Here is a 25898-nt window from a genome sequence, read left to right on the forward strand (position 1 = left end):
GCTAGAAAAGTCCATGCCACGTCGTGTTGCGGCACTTCTGCGTGCTCGCTGGGGGCCTACACTATATTTGGCAACTGTACCAGTTTCTGTGGCTCTTCAGTAGGAGCCTGCGTGTTCAGCAGGTAATCGTTCTTGGGTATTACCTATTTTATTTATCAGAAACTCCGTACACGACAGTGCGTGAGTACTTGTATGTAGCAGCCTGCAGTTTAGTTCCGACGACTCGCCTTAATACGACCGAGAATATTCTCTACCTCTCGAAAATTTTTATTTGCAGCTCTTATTGCCTCTTTATTACTGCACCTATCCCAAAAAATCGCCGAAATGCGCCATATGAAAGTAATTTTAGGTATTTTCAAGCCAATATTTCCGTTGAAGTCGAGCAAAATATATTTTTACATTTTTACGTATGATTATGTGAAACCCAAGTTTGTCGCAGTGTACTTACTACACGACTTCGTCTTCAGCACGCAGTACGTGCATTTTCCACCAAATTTCGTTCTCACTACAGCACTATGTGTGCATTTTATTAAAAAATTGTATCCTTCACCACACTTTCTGCATCAAAAACCGAACAAGTTAGCGGAGAAGACAAGGGACGGAGGTATCTGTGCGAGACTAATCAATTTTTTCACGAAGATCACACTGTATCTGTATACTTGTCGGATATTCTTCTCTACAGCAATATCGAATCAAAACTCTACGCACTAACTTTTTATCAGAAACGTCAAAGTATAGAATTTCCCTTTTCATTTAAACTGAAGAGCCGAAGAAACTGGTACACGTCCCTAACATCGTGTAGGGCCCCCGCGAGCAAGCAGAAGTGTCGCAACACGACGTGGCATGGACTCGACTAATGTCTCAAGTAGTGCTGGAGGGAACTGACACCATGAATCCTACAGGGCTGTCCATAAATTCGTAACAGTATAAGGTGGTAGAGACCTCTTCTGAATAGCACGTTGAAAGGCATCCCAGATATGTTCAATAATCTTTGTGTCTGGGGAGTTTGGAGGCCAGCGGAAGTGTTTAAACAACAAGAGTGTTCCTGCAGCACTCTGTGGGGTGTCGCATTGTCTTGCTGGAATTGGCCAAATCAGTCTAAATGCACAATGGGCATAAATGGATGCATTTGATTGGACAAGATGTCTATGTACTTATCACCTGTCAGAGTCATATCTAGACGTATCAGGGGTCCCATATCACTCCAACTGCACATGCCCCACACCATTACAGAGCCTCTACCAGCTTGGACAGTCCCCTGCTAACATGCACGGCCGATGGATTCACGAGCTTGTCTCCATACCCGTACATGTCCATCCGCTCGATACAATTTCAAACGAGACTCGTCCGACCAGGCGACAAGTTTCCAGTCCAACAGTCGAATGTAGGTGTTGACGGGTCCAGGCGAGGCGTAAAGCACTGTTTCGAGCAGTAATCAAGGGAACACGAGCGTACCTTCGGTTGCGAAAGCCCATGTCGATGATGTTTCGTTGAACGGCTCGCACGCTAACACTTTTTGATGGCCCACAATTGAAATCTGCAGCCATCTGCGGAAGAGTTGCGATGCTGTAAACTTGAACTATTCTCTTCAGTCGTCGTTGGTTCCATTCGTGAAGGATCTTTCTCCGGTCACAGCAATGTCGGAGATTTAATGTTTTACAGGATGTCTGATATTCACGGTACACTCTTCAAATGGTCTTATGGGAAAATCTCCACGTCATCGCTACCTCGGAGATTGTTTGTCCCATTGTTCGCACACCTACTATGAACCAGACTCACTTAAATCTTGACAACCTGCGATTTTAGCATCTAACAAATGTGCCAGACACTATTTGTCTTATATAGGCGTTGCCGACCGCAGTACCTTATTCTGCCTGTTTACATATCCCTGTATTTGAATATGCATGCCTATACCAGTTTCCCTGGCGCCTCAGTGTACATGCATGCTCTGCTGAGAAAAGTATATGACCACTTGCTTATTAGCGTATTACCCATATGTAAAACGCAGTAAAACTGTGATTATGTGGCACTGATCCGAAAAAGCCCCGGTGGTTAGCAAGAAGTACGTGGCACGAGATGTCTATGCACAGGTTATGCATGTTCCATAAATTTCCGATCAGTAGTTTTTGGGCGTGAAGTTGGCCCCCGAAATACATATGTTAATTTGGTACAAATAAAGCGAATTTTGTGATAGAGATGTCAACGCGAGTTCACAATCATGCTCATGAAACCAGTGTAGCACGGCTCTGGCATTGTGACACGGACAGTTATCTTGCTGAAAAGTGCCGCCGGCATTGGGAAGGGCTTCAAGCATGGAATGCCATTGGGCAGTTAAGGTACTGGACAGCTGTCTTGATGCCTTTCGTTACTACAACAGACCCCAAGGAAAACTAGGTGAAAGAAAGGCCCGCATATCATAATACTGCCCCCCCTCAGCCGGAGTCTGTAGGGTGGTGTTCTTTTTTATTTTTTTAGCGGCTGCGATGAAATACATGATTCGTCCGACATACCGACACGTTTCCATGGATCCGCGATCCACTATCGTCTCTCGATGATCCTGTATGCAATCCAGTTGTAATTGCCAATGTCATTGGGTCAACATGTAGAGGTCATCTGCTGTGGAGCTACACATTCTACACTGAACGGTGTGCTCCGAAACGTGTCTGCACCAACACTGTACTCCGTAGTCAGATATGCAGCAGATCGCCGCCTATCCTGCGGGAAAGCCTCCGACTTCCACTTCTGTGATGAGGTGTGCACGTCCAACACCTCGTCAACTACTCATGGTGTCAACACCCTTCAACCACTCAACCACTTTCCTTTATTATATAGTAACTTCAGCTCGCTGATAACTCAACACCTATCCGCTGGAAACGTAGCGAAAGAACAGTACGGGAAAGACTGCCCTCTCCCGTAGTCAGTAAATCGCGTGAGTCTCACGGGACTAGGATTGGGGTGTATGCAGTTGTCGTTACGTAAAATAACAAAAGGGACGATAGTAGTACACGTGGTAGTAGTTATTTATCAATAAAGTGTCTTACCTTTATGTGAAATCTACCTTTCATTAAACACCTACACTTTTTGAATTCTCCTCATTAACATAGAGTACGACATATGTAGATGCAGATATTGTCCAGTCTTTTAATAAATCTTGTCTTCCAACGGAGGTTTCATCTGGTTTAACGGAATATCCTGTTGTCCTCTCGGTAGACTTTCATCCCGATTCTGTAGATGTAACGTCCTCATCATCACTTTTACGTCCAATCCAAATAACAAACTTTTTAAGTTCCTGCTCCACTTAAAACAACAGGACGCCTTTCTCCTTTTCCAGTTTTTCTATCATAACCAAACGCTTTTACCTCTAGTAGTTTTGCTTCTTTAATTATTTTTGTGTCAGTCCCTTTAAAATCTTCAACTAATATTTTTTGCCATTTGTTGCAGATATTTTTTAAATTATGTCCCAAATCGCTATGGGCCTCCAAAGCTTCTCCTCCCATGTGGTTTACAAATTAAAGCTGACCACACCGGACAAAAAATTAGTCATCGTCTCCGGCACTCATAATGAACTCAATTCGGCAAGGAAGAGTCCTCATGTTGCTTCAGGTACACTACACTCAGCTGAAGCCAGTCATAGATGATTAAATCACCCTGAGCTATCGTTTTCCAAAGATGATGACTGCTGTATAATTTTCACTATTCCAAGCAGAATCTATGTACTACCTCTGTTCCTACACTAAGTGATCAAAAGCACCCGGGACACCTGGCTGAAAATGACAAGTTCATGGAGCCCTCCATCGGTAATGCTGGAATGCAGTATGGTGTTGGGCCCACCCTTAGCCTTGATGACAGCTTCCACTCTCGCAGGCATACGTTCAATCAGGTGCTGGAAGGTTTCTTGGGGAATGGCAGCCCCTTCTTCACGGAGTGCTGCACTAAGAAGAGGTATCGATGTCGGTTGGTGAGGCCTGGCACGAAGTCGGCATTCCACAACATCCCAAAAGTGTTCTATAGGATTCAGGTAAGGACTATGTGCAGGCAACTCCATTACAGGGATTTTATTGTCGTGTAACCACTCCGCAACAGGTCGGTATTATGAATAGGTACTCGATCATCTTGAAAGATGCAATCGCCATCACCGGATTGCTCTTTAACAGTGGGAAGCAGGAAGGTGATTAAAACATCAGTGTAAGCCTGTGCTGTGATAGTGCCACGCAATGCAACAAGGGCTACAAGCGCCCTCCGTGGAAAACACGACCACACCATAACATCAAAGCCTCCGAATTTTACTGTTGGCACTACACACGCCGGCAAATGACGTTCACCGGGCATTCGCCGTACCCACACCCTGCCATCTGATCGCCACATAGTGTATCGTGATTCATCACTCCACACAACGTTTTTTTTACTGTTCAATCGTCCAGCGTTTAATCTCCTTACACCAAGCGAGGAGTCGTTTGTCATTTACCGGCGTAATGTGTGGCTTATGAGCAGCCGCTCGATCATGAAATCCAAGCTTTCTCGCCTCCCACCTGACTGTCGTAGTACTTGCAGTGATCACTGACGCAGTTTGGAATTCCTGTGTGATGGTCTGGTTAGATGTCGGTCTATTACACATTACGACCCTCTACAACTGTCGGCGGTCTTATCAGTCAACAGACGTGGTAGACCTAGTGATGGTCCGCAGCTCGTGATCGTGCTGTAGCGTTCTCGCTTCCCGCGCCCGGGTGCCCGGGTTCGGTTCCCGGCGGGGTCAGGGATTTTCTTTGCCTAGTGATGACTGGGTGTTGTGTGATGTCCTTAGGTTAGTTAGGTTTAAGTAGTTCTAAGTTCTAGGGGACTGATGACCATAGATGTTAAGTCCCATAGTGCTCAGAGCCATTTGAACCTAGTGATGTATAGTAGTGTGGAAATCTCGCGTATAGATGTATGACACAAGTGACACCCAATCACCTGACCACGTTCGAAGTCCGTGAGCTCCTCGGAGCGCCCCATTCTGCTCTCTTACGGTGTATAATGACTATTGAGGTTGCTGATATGGAGTACCTGGCAGTAGATGGCAGCACAATGCGCCCAACATGATAAAAGTACGTTTTTGGGGGTGTCCGGATACTTTTGATCACATGGTGTATGTTATGTGGATTAAGCTTGATTTAGTGGGCCAGTCGGGGTGACACAGGCAGCAAGAGTGTTCTTCAAACCAGGAACTTCTGCGTACAGCGCAGTAAACACGGTTGTCGTCGCCTTGGGAGACCGGAATGTCCGCAGCATACTGAAAATGTAATATATATGACAACACTTAATTCCCGACCGTGTTGAAATAAAGATCCTGGTTCGTGGTCACGGTAACCTGAATTAGTGCCCAAGTCATGTTATGAAAACACCCTCAGAACATCTTAGAAACAACTGTGGCTTGAAATAAAACCTACACACATACTTCCCGCTAAACGCCCCATTAGGCCGTCAGTACACAACGCGTTGCATCACCCGGAAAGAGGCAAATTCGCCACATAGGTTCACACTACACGCCTCCAGGCAGTTAATGTACGGTATTTCTGTATCGTCTGACACACTGAACACGTCCAGCCTCCAAACGTCATCTTCATAGGATCCCCTTCGCAATGTTCGCTTCGAAACTGGTTGAAATGGACCTTCATTCCCTGATATTAGCAATTCCTGAGAAGCATTTTCACTCGACTCCTTCACTGTCCGTTAGGATCTACGTGCCACCTCTCTGTTCCTACGTTGTGGTATTTGATTGTGAGTGGTAAAGTGCCCTTGTACACACGTTTGACGTTAATTGTGGGCACGTAGAAACAAGACGGTTACTGCCTACCATTCTGACATGTCTGCATGACGAACCATGTCACTGGACTGATTCCACTCATCCGACAGGCATACACACAACAATCATGGCATGACTTTCGTCAACAGTGGTCGCATGACCACATGGTATAGGTTCTGCACCATCTACAACGCTCCAAAGTGACCATCGTACTCTCTTAAGATGGTGACTATAATTTAATTCTGTGAGTTTAATTTTGGACATGCTTTTGGAGTATATAAGCCACCCAAAATTAGCAATAGTTTTCAGCTATACGGGAAGTGAAACGTCGGAAGGCCAAAGACGAAATGGAATTTATATAGAAGGAAGATGCTGGATAGCCTATTCCATACCGAGAGAGGTGGTGCAGTGGTTAGCACCCTGGACACGCATTCGGGAGGACGACCGTTCAAACCCGCGTCCAGCCATTGTGATTTAGGTTTCCCGTGATTTCCCTAAATGGCTTCAGGTAGATGCCGGGATGGTTACTTCGAAATGGCATGGCCGCTTTCCTTCCCTATCCTTCCCTAATCCGAGGTTGTGCTCCGACTCTAATGAACTCGCTGCCGACGGAACGTTAAACACTAATCTTCTCCTCTTCCTATTCCATGAAGTGAAGTAGAAGAAAGAAGAATATCGATCAGATTGGATTTAGGTCACAGTGGTAGGAGGTTACTCGGATAGCAGTAAAATGCTTTCTTCTAAAATCCTATCCACTATGTACCCAATTTACTGCACTTTGAAAATAATTAGAAACTGGGAGAGGAAACTAAAGCTAACGGAGAGGAAATAATAGCTTGAGGTGTGAAGAAGTTTTTTGTTGTTACGTCAGGGACGGCAAATGACTTGGAACGGCAATTGACTGAAATGGCTAGTGACTTGAAAGAGGTTTATAATTTTGACGTAAATTAAAGTAAAACAAAGGAATGAAGTGTAGTCGAATTATATCTGTTCATACTGGGTGAGATAGTAGTAGGTCAGTTTTGCTAATTGGACAGCAAGGTATAGAGAATATAAAAGGCAGTCTAGAAAATAACATGAAAAGCATTTGTGAAAAAGAGAAATTTGCTAACATGGAATACAAATTTAAGTATTAGGGCGTCTTTACTCAAGTAAGGGAACAGTGTGGTGCCGTGCCACACTTTTCAGATTTTCGCTTCTAGCCAGCCCAGTATTAGAAGATGAATATATTTTCTTATTCCATTTTTAAATAATGATATTCATTTTTTACGCACTGTAGTCTTCTTCTGAAATTATAAAAATTGCTAGTGAAAATTAAGATTATTTCAAATGTGAAAACATGTTCTATAGTACCTAGTAACAAATATTCGATTGAAATTTAGAAGGGCTGCAATGGAGAAAATCTCGTAAATACTGTACTTAATAGTTTATTTTTTACATTAGAACTCTTCAACATGTCAAAAGTCAGTAAGCGAAATCAAATTAAGCAGAAGTATCATCAAAAGCCAGTTAGAAGTTAAAAACACATTGAAACAGAAACCGTTGGGAACCAACAGAAATTCCCGTTTTCAAGACAAGTAAAATTTTTAAAATGTTAAAATGCCACAACAAAAAAATTGTGGTCATATGGGGTGCGTTTCTTTTTTTTTGTTAATGTTTGTGATTTTTTCTTTTTTTCTTTAAATATTTGAATCTTATTTTTTCTTAATTTTATAAATTTTCAAATTTCTTATTTTTTATTCCAAAAAATTTTATTCTTGCTTGTTTATCCACTTTTTCTTTGTATTATATGTAAGTTTTGTTAAACTAAATGTTCTTTTTGCAGAAATTTGATTTAATTATGAAGTGATTTTGGATTTAGCAATTGATTTAGAGTGAATATTATTGGTTAAAACAGTTGTTTATATTATTAGGGTTAAAATATAAATTTGTAAGCTGAAACGCTAAAATTTATTTGTGGCACTTTTTATGAATCTGTGAAATTTAAATAATAAACTAGGATTAGATACCCTATTATTTTAAATGTTAATTATATTTACCAGGGTACTATTAGTTAAGGTCTTTAAACGCAAAGAATTTGGTGGTATCTCATTCCATTCAGAGGAACCTACCCGGTGATTGATAATACACGATTTACTCAACTTAATGTATTTGTTTGTATATCTCCGTTATCAGAGAATCTTTTTAGAGTTATAATTCTCAAGATTTATAATTATAAAATATTTCAGGTCAAGGTGCAGCTTATAGTTAAGAGGAGGTGGGTTACAATAGAGTTTTGTTTATAACGTAACGTTACGTCTAGAAACTAGAAAACGACGAAAACTGCTAATGGAAGTTTCCAATGTGCATTCCTTGAAGTGATTCTAAAATCACTCTAGGCTGAAGTACCGATCAAGAAACATCGTGTGTTCCTGTCCTCTGAGTCCAACTCTCTCCCATATTTGTCTGGAGTGTAGCCCTGACATGTGGACTATAAACAGTTTAGGCAAAGAGAAAATGGAGGTGTATATGAAATGTGCTGCTGCAAAAGAATGATGAAAATTAGATGGGTAGAATAATTAATGAAGAGGTACTGAACCTAATCGGGGAAAAAATAAATTTATGGCACGCTTTGACTAGACGAAGGGATCGGTTGATAGCACACATCGTGAGAAACGGGGAAATCGTCAGTTTGGTAATGGAAGAAAGGTTGTGTGTGTGGGGGTGTGTGTGTGTGTGTGTGTGTGTGTGTGTGTGTGTGTGTGTGTCGGGAGGGGGGGAGGGAGGGTAAAAGTTGTAGAAAAACCAAGAGATGAGTTCAGTAAGCAGGTCCAAATGGATGTAACTGGCAGTTATCAAGAGATGAAGAGGGATGACGAGCTGCATCAAATCAGTCTTCGGATTAAAGGCCACAACAACCACAAATGAGACCTTACGGTTTGTCGTTTTTAAATAACTTTATACACCACGGTTTTCATATCAGAACGCATCACTTGCTGCAGTTTCGTATGGGACGCTCCATTTATTGAACGGTGAATTACAGTATCAGTGGCCTGCGATGACTCTTTCTGTATTAAATAGCACGTCGTAATGGGAGCATACGTAGCTCTCCAGTATCCAGCCCCTGATAACAGGCGCGGCTAGTTCCAGTATTTTTGACGTGTAAAGATATTCCAGACGGGCTATAGCTGCTAAAGCTTTAACAGGGCACGATGCAGCTCTGCTCATAAAACGCAGTATATTGTGCGTCACTCGCTAGTCCCCGCAGCTGCGGCGCTGGCACGTTCTCCAGCGCGGTCCAGAGTACTCCAGGACAGGCCTGGACGCGGAGGCGACTGGATTGGCTCCCGGCGATTATCGAACATCGGCTGCGGCGGGTAAATATAGCGAGGCCAGGCGAGCGATATTCCTGGACGCGGCCGCCGAGGGCCACTTGCGAAGCGGCCAGCGCGGGCTGGAAGCTGCGGCGCAGCATCGCGACCCGATGACGCAAATCCACGTTCCGAAACGCTGACACGTGAAAGGGGCTCGCCAACTGTGTGCTGCTCAGCGCAGCGCAACCTACGGCTGCGGTGTGCTGGCCGCTTACCAGTGACGTCAGCTGCTATGCGTAGTAGGCGGGGCCATTCTAACGTCGCCAACGTTGCTTCGTTGTTCAAGTGTTTCATGGATCACAATTGCGACCCCTCTCTATGACGAAGGACCATCCAGTTTCACGACTACGCCAAGCTTTCTCACAAAGGAAACCCCCCATCGCACTCACTTCAGATTTAGTGGTAAAATGGTCCAGTGGACAGCCCCTCAGAAACTGAACACAGACAAAATATGAAAACCAGAGGAAGGTGTACTCAGCTATAAAAATAAAAAATTAAAAAATAAAAATTAAAAGCAGTCAACCATACAAGCTTAAAATGTGCAAAAAAATTAAAAATAAAGAATGGGGTACGACGGAGATTTGGACACGGATCTCCCTCTTGGCAGAGTAGCACCGTGATCACATAACCAAGATGCTGTGGGTATTTCATTAAATCTGAGGGATGTTCAGTCGGGAGTTTTCCTTATCAGTGGAAACATGCTGACCGCTTATATGTGTCTGAAGCTATTTCCTTTTTCTTTACGTTTCGTACTTCAGTCGGTGAAAACAAAACCCTTATACCACCATTTTGTTGTCCGTCCGTAAGTCTGTCAGTTTGTGCGAGTGTTGGAAACCATTTTTCTCAGAAATGGGTGGACGTACCAAGTTCATATTTATATCACTTAGTAAGATGTACGGTCCCTTGGTGGTTTAAAACGTTGAAGCTTTACAGCCACCGCACTCAAAATATACGGCACATGCTACATATTTTAATGCTGGCAAACTCACTCATCAAATTTTTGGGGTTGGCCTAGAATCATTAAATTTGGCAAGAAGCAAGGTTTCAAACTACAACCAAATGAAAAAAAATTCGGAAACTAAGTTTGTGATTAGATCACAGGAAAATTATTTTTTTCATTTTTATCTGACTCTCTGTCTGTCTGTGCATGTGTTAAACCCCTTTTACTCAGCAACGAATAAACTTATCACTTTGAATTACATGTCACGTACTAAGGCCTATGGTTCCTTGACTGTGTAAAAATATTGAAGCTTGTAAGTCAATGCAGTCAAAAGATACGCCTACTTATGTCACATATTTTGATACTCGAAAACTCAGCCATCAAAAACAGTAGGATACTTACGTTCGACGTAGAATCATGAAGTATGGTAAGAAGCAAGCTTTCACAGTACAAGTAAAGGAAAAAATTGCAAAAATGGTTCATTCGTAACTACATCACACAAAAGAAACATTTCTTTTGTCTTTTGTTACTAGACGTCAAACTTGAAATTAAAACAATCAGTATTTCTGCACTCGGGCAGACTGTGTCGCAATGGTAAAAGTCCAACATCAAGCAACGAATGATTCTATTCCTCAAATGACGCGTTTCAGAAGTTATGCATCATCGGACATCCAGGAGCGATTACTGGACCTAGATATGGTGTTTCAAGCTTTATTTGGAACAATCATTTTCTCACCAGTCTGCCTATGTTTGTTTTAGATACAACTTGAAACGCCATATCTACGTGCAGAAATGTCTCCTTGATATCTGATGATGTATAAATTCCGAAATGCGTCATATGAGCAATGGAGCCATTCCTTGCCCGATGTTTGACTTTCACTATCACAACTCAAGTCAGCCTGAATGGAGAAACACTGGTTATTATAATAAGGGGTTGCCTGCCTCCTGCATGATTTAACGTTACATTTCAATTATTGAAATTAAAACATTCATAGAAATCATGGAGTCAATGGGCCCGATATCTTTCCAGTAGCAATGTCGGTAACAGGCAAAAATGGTTTAGACTCTCAATTTCTCGAAGGCATGAACTGTCTATACACATAATTAAGTTTGTATTGAGCACTCAGTGCGTGAGTTCCGGTTTCGATTTCCGGCCGGGTTGGGGATTTACTCTGCCCGGGGACTGGGTGTTTGTGATCTCATCATTTCATCATCATCATTCATGACAGTGGCTAGACTGGACTGAGTAAAAAATTGGACTGTGTAGAAATTGGGACATTGTATGGGAGCTGATGACCGCGCAGTTGAGCGATGCATAAATCAAATATCATCATCATCAGTCCTACTCGCGCATGACGCACTGTTCAAGCTGGTGGAGGCTCTGTAATTGTGTGCGGCGTGTGCAGTTGGAGTAATGTGGGACCCTACTCTGACAGGTGACACGTACGTAAGCTTCCTGTCTGATCATCTGCATCCATTCATGTCCACTGTGCATTCCGACGGACTTGGGCATTTCCAGTAGGACAGTGCGACACCTCACACCTCCATTATTGCTAGAGAGTGGCTTCAAGAGTACTGTTCTGAGTTTAAACTCTTCCGCTGGCCACCTAACTACCCAAACATGAACGTTGTTGAGAGTATCTGGGATGTAAGAATTTTTAGCATATTGCAGCCCCGCAGCAACTGTGATAGATTAATATTTTGAAGAATCAGCCTCAGTTGCACAAACTTACTGGTCTTTACCAGGTTCCAGCCAAATTAATTTAGCCTTCTTCAGAAGCATAAATTTACTATAACATGCCTGCGTAAGGCACAGTCAACATTACAATAATACCGTGGTACCATGTCGAATGCAAGGTACTTAAGTGAAGTCCAGCCCCGGCATCTCTTCACTACGCGGTCGGTTGGCAGCGGAAAGTACGTTAGCACTGTCCGTTGCACGCGGAATTGTACTGAGCCAGTGTTATTTGTATACGGGAAACCTTGCAACGTTCTATTCACAAGAGATCTGAACCCGCTCCTACCCTTACAGATTTATGGACAGGCCTGCAGAATTCATGGTGTTAGATCCCTCCAACGCTACTTCAGACATTAATCGAGTCTATGCCACGTCTAGTTGCTGCTCTTCTGCCTGCTCGCGGGGGCCATACACGTATGAGGCACGTGTACCATATTCTTCGGCTCTTCGGTATATTATGTTATATTTATGAATAACTTTTTGTAATGCGGGTCTACAGAATCTTTAAATTCTTGAAACGGCGTCATTTTCCGCTGTTGGTTGTAGCTGAGGTATCAACGCATCACATTAGTTCTGTCATTTCTAACAGTCGTTAGTTCTGTTATTATCGAGATGGACACAGCCCCGTGTTCTTATTTTCCATCTGTTTTTATTCTGTGGACGGCATCGAATTTTACTGTTGACAACGGCACGTATGCCGATTGTGCACTAGTACCATAAAAACGGTTACAGCCAAAAGCGCAATATGATGCAATTCATTTATGAATGTTATTACTTATTGACATCAGCCTTCATAAGGGACTATAAGTACTGTGATGCTGTTGTCAGTATGCTCAGCTGTTTAAACATTTTTCTATAACATGTTCATGTTATCTTTATTAGCCACTTCAATGTAATACTTGTTTCCTCACTGACGAGTTACCTCATTGTAAGGTATCAGTCAATGAAAGGAGGAAAACGAAGTCTAATTTTTGACATTTTCATCTCCAGAAACTTATCTGTATCGCAAAAGCTGGAGACCTTAGATGCCAAACAGAGCGAACCCCCCCCAACTGAATCTAAATAGTGGTTCCAATCAGTAAAAACTTTCCTAGACTGCCAAGCAACTGGTAAAAGATATCAATTACGGTAACTGAAGTTACTTGTACACTGAGCCCGCATGTCGTGGTCGTGCGGTAGCGTTCTCGCTTCCCACGCATGGGTTCCCGGGTTCGATTCCCGGCGGGGTCAGGGATTTTCTCTGCCTCGTGATGGGTGGGTGTTGTGTGATGTCCTTAAGTTAGTTAGGTTTAAGTAGTTCTAAGTTCTAGGGGACTGATGACCATAGATGTTAAGTCCCATAGTGCTCAGAGCCATTTTTTGTACACCGATTACCACAAATAATGAAATCTCTAAAGAACAATAATAACATGGGGAGAACATTAAATAATAACTGTTTATTTCACCGGTGTACCTCGTGAAGCGTGATTACTGGAGACAAAAATGTGCCAACGTTTCATACTTGCGATCTAGTTTTCGCATTATTAGCCTGTGTTGGAAAGCAACCAACACCTCCTAATTTTAACCCATGAGCACATAGCATAATATTTTCCCGGTTTTAATGCCCAGAAAAGATTACCCCTATGGTATTTGAACTATGAATGAACAATAACACGATATGACCGTTTCAGTGAAGTATGTCCTAGTGAAGCAATTTTCAAAGTGCAATAAAATAATAAACGGTCTTTTAAAATAAGTTAAATAAATTGTTGAAGTGTTGTAACTAAATGTTACCTTAAATTCAGCCCAAACTCACACGGTTCAAACAAAAATGAAATTCCTACTATTGTTTTCTATAGTGTGGCAGTATACGCAAGCTATCAGTATCTTAACATACACGGCTGTGACAGGAGGGCATTGCAACATAAATGTGGCCATACAATTTAAAGGCATTAATTTATTAACATTAAATATTTACAGTAAGTGTACTTAACTTCCATAGTAGCTGGATGCGTGTCGTTGGAGGCCTATAGCAAATACAACTGAATCGAAATAACTTAGCTGTCCCTTGGCAGTCCATTATTTAGTCACCAAACCTGAGACTGCTTTTCAGACACTCGTAGTTAACATTTTGGTATCCACCCACTTAGAAAAATTTCTGTGCCAGAAAATAAACCTTTTATGTCATTATTTAAAATGTTTCCGAGTGATTTATGTTTGATACGTTCTGTAAGATAAAACACACTACAGAAGGCCAAGCTTCAAGGTTTATTTTCAGATTCGTTTTAATTCTCCAATAGGTTACAAATTTTATAGTAATGATCGCAGAAATATAACTGTCCTTCGAAAGGATACGTGCAAGGTGAGTTCTTGAGCAACTTCAAATAATTTTTTTTTTAAATATGGAAAATTCTGAAGTGTTCTGGCAAGCGGAAAGGTATGATGCAGACAGTGCGATTCCAGCTTGGTTCTTACCCGGTTGTACACAGCATCAAGATAAACTGTAAGCACTTTATCTTCCATTATTCTACCACAACCTACCAGAGTTCGCGTATCTTCCCAAAAAAAAATTGTTATGTCCCACGCAGACGTCACTGTACACTGCATTTCCTATCACCCAAAAATTGGAAAATGTCTCGTTTGAAAGAAAATTCTTTGGTAGATCATTCCAACTCATTGTTACTTCCATTAGCGGAAAAATGCAAATAAAATCAGAAAATGATAGCGCTGCTGAAGGCAGTTCAAGAAATGTTCCAAACGTATTGCATGGTTTCATAAACAAAATTTTAATGAGCACGTGTGCGGACGAATATCAAAGACAGGAGAATTAGAAAATCACTTCTTGAGCGAGTCTAATTTCAACTTGATTATTACACAGAAAGTACACACAAAGGCTCATAAATAACACATACCATGGCTCTCTAACAGACCACGTTTTCGTACAGAACCATACATTTACAGAAGACAAATGTGCTCCATATTTATAAAAATTCCCATTAATTTATAAAATGAGTGAAAATGCTATGAGACAAGCCGTTGATGTGCTCGGATGACTCAATGAATACCAGATATTCATCCCCATATATTCTAACAAAGACGCTAATCGAACAAAAAGCTAACATTTGTCACGTGGAATACAAGTGTATAACACGCACTCTAGACCCGAAAAGTCACGTTAATATGTAATTACTACACTGTGACCCAGGCAAGCAACTGACTCATCAATAATTTCACATCTACATGATTACTCTTTAATTCACAATTAACTGCCTGTCACAGCGTTCATCAAACCACCTTCAAGCTGTTTCCCTACCGTTTTACTCTCTAACTGCGAGTGTGATAAAATGAACACTTAAATATTTCTTTACGAGCTCTGATTTATCTCATTTTATTATGATCGTATCTCCCTATGTAGGTAGGTGCCAAGAAAATATTTTCACACTCTGAGAAGAAAGCTGCGCAACGCAAAACGCCTTTGTTTTAGTGATTGACACTCCAGTTGACATATCTCATCCGTAGCACACTCTCCTCTATTTCGCGGCAATATAAAACGTTGAACGTTTTCGATATTCTCCGTCAACACTAATTGATGCGGATCCCACATCGCACAGCACTGCTCCAGCAGAGGGCGGATAAGAGTAGTGTAAGCATGCTGTGTAGTGGCCTTGTTGCATTTTCTAAGTGTTCACAGTCTATGGTTTGCTTCCACCACAAAATTAGCTATACGATCTTTCCAATATAAGTTACTCGTAATTGTATAATCCCTGTATTTAGTTGAAATGACATCTCTCAAATTTGTGTGATTTATCGTGTAACCGAAATTTAACTGATTCCTTTTAGTACTCTAGTGGATTACTTCACCATTACTTTTCACATCATACAAATATCTTGTCTAAATCACTTTGAAATAGTTTCTGATCCTCTGATGACTTAACACGACATTACATACAGTTCGAGTCAAGAGCGGATTGGGATACGCCCACATCTGCATTTTTCTACAGTTTGACATTTTCATCTACATAACGTGATCAGAAAACTTGCAACTACAGCGCTTGAAACTCTTTCCAACCGAGTTCTTACGACTGACCTCATAGGCCCAAGCGGACTGTATGTGTCTGTACATTTATAGGCATTTCAATTGCCAAACCGTAAGTAGACTGTGTGCGTGTCTCTGTGTGTGTGTGTGTTTTACATGAAAATTACGTGAACTAACAGAGGCTGACATTGTGGGTTACTAAGCGTTTGCAGGCCTGCAGAGCCAGTGAGGAAAGGCGTATAGGAGGTACAACAAATATGAAAATGGCAGCTGAAGAGAAATACAGACGTTTGTAACATAAAACAATTGTCCTACTATTTAATTTTCTGTCATTAATTTCCTGTGATCTGTTTCTCCACAGTCCTATCAAAATTTAATAATTGTATTTGGAACAGTCTTGAGCGCTTTAATGAAGTGTAACAAGAGCGTGAGCAACAGCTGTAGAAGTGCTAGGACATGTATAACAACTCCGAAATAGTGCACTGATAATGGCCAGTTACTAGCCGAAATCTGAATTTAATAAAGCTGGAACGGCAACGGCGACCGATGGCTGCTCTTTACCATTTTGAAATCTACTTTGTCAGAGTCGCTCATGTCAGTAGACTTCAATACATGTGGCACGTATTGGGGCTAGAATGATTCCACATCCGTCTCTTCTCCGCGTACAAACTTTCCTTTCCACGTCTCGTGCCTGCAACGTCAAAAGGCGCCAGTCAGTCTTCAGAGCAAAACGGTCAGTATGTTTCGACTCATCGGCGTATGTCATATATCGTATCTGGACGTGACGAAATTTGAAAATATAAAGAAATTTACTCTTGATGGGACTCGAGATTCCCAAAGTGGAAACCAAAACCTGTTTGAGTGAACCATTAAGTCACTGCTGTCCTACATCATTGTGCTCATTTCACGAAGGTTCCAACGACAGACAGAAGTATTTAGGAAATGCACTGATCCTTGAACACATATCATTGTGCATTACATTTCTACACTGTCGGAGAAGAAATGCAGTATCAGTAAGAACAAGGAAATTTTATTAACAAGTCATGTGACAGACTTGGAGAGTATGATAAATTCAGACCAAATGAAACATAAATGCCACAGTAAAGGCTTCCCAAAAAGTCACACCAATACACAGGTCTCTTCAAAAAATTCTGGAAATTTGTCTACTAAATTTTTCTGCTCTAACCTTTTACTTATTCTGCATAGTCTCCTTCGAAATACTCTCCTCCGCAATTGATACACCGCTCCCAACGCCGTTTTCACTTCCGGAAGCTGTCTTGGTACGCCTCTTACTGGACTGCGCGAGGCGCCTTCAGCAAATTTTCTTTTACCTCGTCTACCGTCGCAAATCTTCGTCCTTTGAACCGAGTTTTCAGCTTTGGAAATAATAAAAGTCCGCATTGACCAGGTCTGGAGAGTACGGAGGATGGGCAATACAGTGATTTCGTTTTTTGTGCTATAGTCACGCATCTACAGAGATGAATGTGCGAGTGCTTTATCGTAATACAAGAGCCATGAATTGTCCCGCCACATTTCAGCCCGTTTCCTTCTCAAGTTTTCTCGCAGGCATTGCAACACGTCCCGATAGTACCATCATTCAAAGTCAAAGAATACTATCAGCATGGCTTTGACATTTAACCTCACCGGACAAATTATTTTTGGTCTTGGATAACCTTTGCCGACCCATTGTGAAGACTGAACCTTGGTCGCAACATGATAACCGCAGACCCACTTCTTATCAACAGTTATGATTCTCTTAAGGAACATTTCGTTCTCGTACTCTCTGGTAGCAATGCATCCGTGTATTCTCGCCTGCAAACGACCACAAAGATGCCGAGTGAGATGCTTCAATAGGTTGTTCCAGGCATCTTTCGCCTTTTGTTATAATGCGGCAATGATTCTTATAGACTCTGGAGGACGAGATGGCTCCCATTTCACTATGTCCCGTTTGTGTTCAGTTGGCGGGATGTCTGGTTGAGTTGCTGGACAGAGCAGTTGTTGTACACCATGAAGAGAGCGTTGGGTAACAGCAGCATTCTGTGAAGATGCATCGTCCCGCTGCAAATGCACATCGCCTTCCCGTCAAAGAATGGCAGTACCACGGGGATACCGGCCGGAACAGTTTAGCAGACACTGGTGACTTTAACCGACAGAAACACCAGATGTGACCGTGGGCTGTAACTGATGGCTCCCCACATCATGACGCCAGTGGTGGGACCTATGTGCTGTGGCCGCATTCATTCATCAGGTCTAACCAGGTCTCTACCGTACTCGTGTACGTCCATCACTCGTATGCAGAGAGAACTTACTCTCATCATTAAGGACAACAGAACGCATTCCAACCTACAGTCAATTCTTTTTCGACACCAGGGTAACCGTGCTTCATAGTGTCACGGTGTCGGTGTCTGCCTGACCTCAGGCACACGTGTTCTCAGTCTTACAGCAAGCAGACGGTTCCAATGGTCCTCGCTGACACAGCACGTCCAATATGTGCCCGAATTTCATATTTGGATAATGTTCGATCCGCCACCACTGATCGGCTACTGAGTCGATGGTGACGTGCGTCTGTACTACGAGGACGTCCAGAACCTGGTCTACAGGTGCGGGAATCTTCGACAAGCTACTGCTGAAGGCAGCGACACATCATTTGTACATTGTGCTCAACTTAGGCGGCAATCGTCTGATGCGTCCATCCAGCTGTCCTCAGGTATATATTGCGATTCCATTCAAATTAATATAGCTGCTGGACAGGAGTACCGAATGATTCAAAAAATTAAGTTCAAAATTGTTCAAATGGCTCTGAGCACTATGGGACTTAACTGCTGTGGTCATCAGTCCCCTAGAACTTAGAACTACTTAAACCTCACTAACCTAAGGGCATCACACACATACATGCCCGAGGCAGGATTCGAACCTGCGACCGTAGCGGTCGCGCGGTTCCAGACTGTAGCGCCTAGAACCGCTCGGCCACTCCGGCCGGCAAAATCTAAGTAAAAGAACAGATTTCAGTTGTCTATTACATACAAACTATAAAAGGTAGAAATACACTGATCATGGTAATGCATAGAGGAAGGTTCAAAGTTTTAACACAGCTGCGCTGTTCTATGTAGCGCCACGGCGAATACATCACATAAGAAATCATTTTGTATGTTGGAATTTGTGCGAAGTCCATTTATTGTGTATTCCGCCGCCGATTCAGAAAGGAGTCGCCACTGCACAAGTTGCTTTATGACTGAAATACAAAATTCTTGTAAGATGGTTGCATATGCAAAGGGAAAAGCACTGATCGGTTAGGTCCACAAAATTTTGAACCTTTCTTTTTTGTGGACAGGACTGTCATATGTGAACTTGCTGCAACATCCGTCGTTTCCTCAACTTCACGAGGATTATGCTGTATCGTCCGAAGAGGGCAAGAGCACCACAGGCGCAAAGATGAGAGCTGGTGCCAGTGCTGTAGAGAGTCGCCGCTGAACAATTTTCACCAGCGCCACGGGCGGCGCTGAGGATGAATAGATCTACTTCGCCTCGGCCAATTACCGCCCGAGTACAACCCGCCAATGACTGGACGTCAACGGACAGAAGCCTACTCGGAAGACAGAAGAGCAGCTCTCGCCCACTTACAGGTCTGACTTAGACAGGAAATGTCGTTTAGTGAACTCTTAGAATTGAAATGATAAGTTGTTGTAATTGCATTTTCTATGTACCGTGAAGTTTATCTGCTATTATTTGCACTTAGCCACTGAGGGCTGAGCCGTGTTACAGCTCGCGTTGCTGCTGTTGGTAGGTTGGCACCGTCTAGTAGGGATTGTGGCGTCTCGTTTTCTTCTTGTGTTTACTGGTGCCACTATGTTTCCTAGCGTTGTCTGTCTGTGAGTGACAGCAGCAGTGGTTATCGATATCTAGTACAGTGGCACTATCTTTGGAGGGACGTCAAGTGTTTTCTGGGTCAGAGTGTGTCGGGCAGTTCGGTTGGGATGGAGCAGCAACGAGGTCTGGCAGTGCGAGGACATGCCGTAACCAATGGTGGCATGCAGGCACTGCCGGGCTGTAGTTGTGAGGACCACAACCTCGTTCTCCACTGGACCCAGGACGTTTGAGTTGAATGAACATTAACTCAGTAGTGAAAGCTCCACTATTTTGAGATCACGCCTTTTGTTCGCAGGGTCACTGAGATGAAGAGCAACGAGTGGAGTGTTTGAGTTGGCGAAATTAATTAGCCGTCCTACACTTATTATTAATCATTGAATTCTTTGTGCTATTTTTGGTTAAGTTCAACCAGCGGTATTTTTCTGCCTTGTGGCCGCTAACGCCCCAGTTACCTGCCCTGGAGGTTAGCGTATTTTCGCGGCAGTGTACCTTTCCTCGCCTTGCTGCTGCTGTCCGGTAAGGCGTGTAGTTCGACAGCCTCCTTGATTGTGGTTCGGATATTTTGTTTATTTTGGTGGTAGTGGTTTCTTCTGCTTCTGAATGTTCTAAACACAGGACTCTGAAGACGCAGTGCTGTCCGCCGGTTCCGTCTTGCCTGGCTTATTTCATCATTGTATTGGTTCTCAGACGTTAGGTAGATTTTGCAAGAGTGTTGGTCGGCGTTTAAACTGTCACTAGTTTGAGTTGCAATGCAGTTAAGTGAACACAACTCTTGGCTGCCTGTCTCATCGTTTACAAAAAAAATGTTCAAATGTGTGTGAAATCTTATGGGACTTAGCTGCTAAGGTCATCAGTCCCTAAGCTTACACACTACTTAAACTAAGGACAAACATACACACCCACGCCCGAGGGAGGACTCGAACCTCCAGCGGGACATCGTTTACAAAGTTGGGCGACTTTCGCAGGTCGATCCATGGAGCACTGTCTGGGCCCACTTCTCTCTTGATTTGGTCAGATAGTGACGATATTTAAAAAAAAATATTTTAGTTTTGAATTACTACTATTTGAGCCTTCAGCCCACAAAGAGTTTGAATTTCTTTTTAATAAGGCCGTCAGCTGCGAGTGTAACTTGTCTTAAGAAATTTTAATTAGACAAAATATCTTAACACTGAAATGTTGATGATTGTTCTTTAAATATCTCCCGAAGAAGTTTAATTGCTTCTCAAAAATTTGCTATCTAGGCCTTCAGCCATCCAATTGTTTTTGAGTTATTATTATTGGGGCTTTCAGCTGACAAATAATTTAAATTTCTTGTTAATAAGGCCATCAGCGATGAATGCATCTCGGTCTTAAGAATTTGATATTGTCTCTTAATAGCGAAATTTTGATGATTGTCTTTTTGTAAAATATTTTAGTTTCTCTTTCAGAAGTTTAATTGGCTCTAAGAATTTGCTATCCAGGTCTCCAGCCGTCAAATTGTCTTTTGAGTTATTACTTTTGATGCCTTTAGCCGACAAATAATTCGAATTTCTGGTCTATAAGGCCTTCAGCCAAAACTGAAACTTGCTTAAGAATTTTTTTAATTAGACATTGTGTCTTAACAGTCAAATTTGATAATTGTTTCTTATTGTCAACTTTATTTACAATTGTTTTCAAATGAAGTGTATATGATTGAAGAATGAGATTTTCACTCTGCAGAGGAGTGTGCGCTGATATGAAACTTCCTGGCAGATTAAAACTGTGTGTCCGACCGAGACTCGGGAAGTTTCATATCAGCGCACACTCCGCTGCAGAGTGAAAATCTCTGTGGCTAAGCCATGTCTCCGCTATATCCTTTCTTTCGGGAGTGCTAGTTCTGCAAGGTTCGCAAGAGAGCTTCTGTAAAGTTTGGAAGGTAGGAGACGAGATATTGGCAGAAGTAAAGGTGTGAGTACCGGGCGGTGAGTCCTGCTTCGGTAGCTCAGATGGTAGAGCACTTGCCCGCGAAAGGCATAGGTCCCGAGTTCGAGTCTCGGTCGGGCACACAGTTTTAATCTGCCAGGAAGTTTCAAAGTGTATATGATTTTCTAAAAAAAAAAACTCAGCAATCAATGGTAACTGAGAACGGCCCCGTCCACATTGCATCCTGTCTTTCCCTAAGTATCAGATCGCAGGGGCCTTTTCTGTGTTATATTACATGGAGTGTTGCAGACTTACTTATTTATGTTTGACTTTGTTACTAATTTTTTGGAGTGTTGTAGAACTTCTTTTCTCCTATCCTGTTACCTGGCCCTGGGCAGAGCTGTGTAATAGTGGCAGGGAGAAACTGTCTTAGCGGGGTACTGCACCAGAAGCCGTTTCACGAACACTCAAACACGGCCTTCACAGCAGTAGCGACGAGGTCTTTACAAAACTGATGACGAGGCTTTACAAAAGATTCTAATGATTTCATTTTTATGCATGACGGCGTCCCGCCACATTTTCACCTCAAGGTTCGGCATTATCTTAAGAACAATATCCAACAACGTTGGTTTGGAAGACGTGGATAACAAGATCTTGTCGATTGATTTTGACCTACCAGGCCCCCTGATCCCACAACATGCCATTTTTTTTCCGTGGGATGCATAAACGACAGAAGTTATTGTCCCACCTATGGCAGCTACTCTTCAAGAGCTGAGAAACAGAACTGCTGAAGCTGTCGATTCAATAAACGGCGACATGTTGATTCGTGTGCGGAATGAAATGGACTACCGTTCCGATGTTTGCAGAACAATTCGTGATGCTCATGTTGAGTGTAAGGTATGCTGTCTGTGCGAACATAAAACTTCGAACCTTTCTCTATCCACTGACGTGTTCAATATAATCTTTCATAGTTTGTCTGTATGTACAATTGAAAACTGTTCCTTCTTTTTGAGTCATTCTATACAGAGTAATTGATGGGGCCTGGTTGTACCCAAGAGTAAATGTTGCAGTCACTGATCACCTCTGCACACTTTTGTGTGCAGAGAAAAAAACAGAGGCCACGTAGACAAGCATACTGAGCGCCATGTGACAGCCGATGACTGTGACAAGTGAATCACTAACAATATAACCACTCACAGTCAGTATGCACATATTATACCCAGGCGCCACTGAACACAGTCATCGGGAGGGGGGGTTGTCTTTTTTCGGCATTGTATTTTATTAAATTACATTTATTATTGTTGGTAATACCAAGTAGAGCCATTAGACATGCAGTGACTTCCACAGCTTTTCCCGATACCGGACTCCAGCCTCCGGCCCCTCTCCCCTTTTTCTCCACCCTCTCGCGTTGCCGGAATAGTGCATCAGCTGCAGCACACAAATAGCTCTACAGATTGCCCCGGAAGGCAATTACTGCGCTCACAGGGAATGGAAATACAACCTTAACGCACTGTACATAGCAGAAAACCATTACGCTCCTCAATATTTAATGGACGCCTGATTGAACGTTTCAGACGAAGCCCTGTTAGCGAAAGCCTCAAATTGGTGATGTTATATTCAGTAGAGGCAAAACAGGCGGTGATAAATACAGCAACGAAACCCTAGCGCTGTGACAAGGTCTACATTATTCACTTGATTTGTTTCTCAAAAACACTTGATTCTGAAATATGTAGTACATTTCGACAGTACATCTCCGAAGTAAAAGTATTTCGGCATTCGCAGAATCGTAGCTGTAATTCTTGCAAATACTGAGAGTACCCTAAGTAAAGAGACACTTTCCATAACAAATGAATATTTACACTGCTCCTTTTACGCAACAAACATTTGTAAACCTAAAATTACCTTGCAAAGGGTAGCTTTTAAGCTTTTAAGTTTGTTGTGTTTAGAGTACGAAAACTGGTTCCGAGACGCTCACGTGTCATGAATCACAAAGCAGCATCTCTGCTATACTTTCACTAAACCATAGAGTGTTGTAAATCTTTTACAATGAGGCAGTGGGCACAATACGACCCGTGCGTTACTTATTACTTGTGGCGATCAGCAACATTTTGATGCATAAAACCCCGGAAAGTACTAGCCTTCAATGTATAATTCGATATTGGCTAGAATCTAAACATCCACCTTCCGCACTAAGGAAATTGAAACGGGTATAGAGTATTCTTTTACTTAGTAAACAACGACGAATCGCAGCATCAAAAGTGAGTTGTCCGGCATAAAGGAAAGTTCTTAGGCGTGTTTCTACATCTGTAAGATGACGTCTATTCAGAATTAGAGTCAGTCGCATAAGAATGGAGATGGCAGTTCCACTATGAGACCGCTAATTACGAGGGCTATTCGGAAAGTAATGTGCGATAGGTCGCGAAATGGAAATCATAGTGAAAATCAAAACTGTTTTACTTGCAACGGTTAGCTACACCTTCCAGTTACTTCTCTACACAATCGCCGATCAGACCTACACATCCGCCCTAGCCTTGTACCAACTTTTCAATTCCCTCGTTATAGAAGACAGCGCCAGTGCTTTTCGACAATGTTCTACTCTGGACTGCAGCTTTTCTGTGTCAAAATATTGTCTTCATAGGCAGCGGTTCATTTGAGCAGAGATGAACCTCAGGGGTAGCTGTATTTTGGGTGATCAAACACTTCCCATAGTCAACGCTGCAGGAGCATCTTCATTGCCCCTGCAGAGTGCGGCTGAGAATTGTGTAGAATGAACTGCATGACAGTTATGTTATGTGGATTGCATAGCTTCAGGCGACATATTTCGCCAGACCTTCACACTTGGCACGAGACGTTAATTTCTAGCCATCTTTACGTTCTCACTGTGAGTTCAGAACTGAAAAGAGCAACATGATGCGATCGATGAGCGTACTAGACACAGTGCCCAACGCATCTGTGCAAAGCTTCGTCAGATTTTCACTGTATTTTCCACTACAATGTGTGTGTGTGTGTGTGTGTGTGTGTGTGTGTGTGTGTGTGTGTGTGTGTGTGTGTGTGTGTGTGTGAGTTCTTAAGGTACCAAACTGCTGAGGTCATCGGTTCCTAAGCCTAGACACTACTTAACCTAACTTAAACTAAGAACAACACACACACTCCCATGCCCGAGGGAGGACACGAACCCTCCGACGGGGGCAGCCGCCCGGACCGTGGCAAGACGCCTAAGAACGTGCGGCTACCTCGCGCGGCCATACTGTAACCATTGTGAGCGTCAGTTATCTTTGAGAAGGGCCGTGGTGAGTTGATATTGTTTCTAAAATTTCTCTGGAACTCAAACATATTCCCACAGTCTGGTTACTACTACTGTTTCCATTGTTCTGTAAGTATTGGGTGTTAGTTTTTCGCAGTCATGATTTCCGAAACTAATGTTTCGGTAATATCTTGTATGCCACTGAAATTCCCAAGAGATGACGCTGCCAGTGCCATTACATGCTACTGGCAAAAGAAACATCCTTGAAGACGGAAGTTCGGATCATTATACTTACGATTCAGTCATCCTATGAAAGAAAGACCCCAAAAGTATTCTCTTGTTTCGAGCATCGTATTGCAGTAATATAAATGGAAAAAAGAACACATTGACACCGCTGTGTCAGACCCACCATACTTGCTCCGAACACTGCGAGAGGGCTGTACAAGCAATGATCACACGCACGGAACAGCGGACACACCAGGAACCGCGGTGTTGGCCGTCGAATGGCGCTAGCTGCGCAGCATTTGTGCACCGCCGCCGTCAGTGTCAGCCAGTTTGCCGTGGCATACGGAGCTCCATCGCAGTCTTTAACACTGGTAGCATGCCGCGACAGCGTGGACGTGAACCGTATGTGCAGTTGACGGACTTTGAGCGAGGGCGTATAGTGGGCATGCGGGAGGCCGGGTGGACGTACCGCCGAATTTCTCAACACGTGGGGCTTGAGGTCTCCACAGTACATCGATGTTGTCGCCAGTGGTCGGCGGAAGGTGCACGTGCCCGTCGACCTGGGACCGGACCGCAGCGACGCACGGATGCACGCCAAGACCGTAGGATCCTACACAGTGCCGTAGGGGACCGCACCGCAACTTCCCAGCAAATTAGGGACACTGTTGCTCCTGGGATATCGGCGAGGACCATTCGCAACCGTCTCCCTGAAGCTGGGATACGGTTCTGCACACCGTTAGGCCCTCTCCCGCTCACGCCCCAACGTCGTGCAGCCCGCACCAGTGGTGTCGCGACAGGCGTGAATGGAGGAACGAATGGAGACGTGTCGTCTTCAGCGATGAGAGTCGCTTCT

This window comes from Schistocerca gregaria, chromosome 6, assembly GCF_023897955.1.
Source record: "Schistocerca gregaria isolate iqSchGreg1 chromosome 6, iqSchGreg1.2, whole genome shotgun sequence".
In the NCBI taxonomy this organism is placed as follows: domain Eukaryota; kingdom Metazoa; phylum Arthropoda; class Insecta; order Orthoptera; family Acrididae; genus Schistocerca; species Schistocerca gregaria.